Below are 689 nucleotides of genomic sequence, written 5' to 3'. Positions count from 1 at the left end.
TTACCAGCCTCTGGAAGCTACCTGTTGGCTCTGAAAGCGATCAGGCTATGTACTGATCTCTGTATGATTTCACTGCTACTTTGACACGGTAATAACTTGGTTTGCAAAGCTATTTGGTGCACACAACGTGGGTTTATATCCTTTGTGGCTATTGAGCCATATATTTAAATTATTTTTTTTCTGCCAGGAGTTCAGCTTGTGAGGAGTTTGATTGTGTGAATAAGAGGAGAACTTCTGAGATTGGAGATGATTGGAGCTATTACAAACAAGTTCTGCTAGATCTTTATGAAATAAAGAGGTAATTTTGCTCTGGTGAGACCTCCGTTTGCACAGGGTGATTGGGCAAAGTCATCATGACTTTGCCCAATCATGGCTCTTACAGAGTACTGGGCCCTGATTGGGCAAAGTCTTGCACCTGACCTGCCAGTTATTGGACCTGCATAAGATATGATGATGTCAGTGGCCCTTAGACTGCCAGAGCAAAGGGGAGAGGAGGCTGTGGGGACCGGTCTAGCAGCCGGGATCAAGGATCAGGCAAGTAAAACAGTTTTAATAGTGTCCCCTAGACAATAAAGAAGCACTTAATCCTTGCAGTACGGGGAAGTCCCACTGTAAGGGTAAGTTCTTTGTTTCCCCACAGATGGGCTTTAAATTCCAAATCCAAGTGTCCATGGAGATCATAAAGAGGA

Source organism: Nanorana parkeri, unplaced genomic scaffold (genome assembly GCF_000935625.1).
Source record: "Nanorana parkeri isolate BGI_ZX_2015 unplaced genomic scaffold, ASM93562v1 scaffold261, whole genome shotgun sequence".
Taxonomy (NCBI): domain Eukaryota; kingdom Metazoa; phylum Chordata; class Amphibia; order Anura; family Dicroglossidae; genus Nanorana; species Nanorana parkeri.
The sequence above is the reverse complement of the archived record's forward strand: the minus strand, read 5'-3'. Positions refer to the sequence as shown.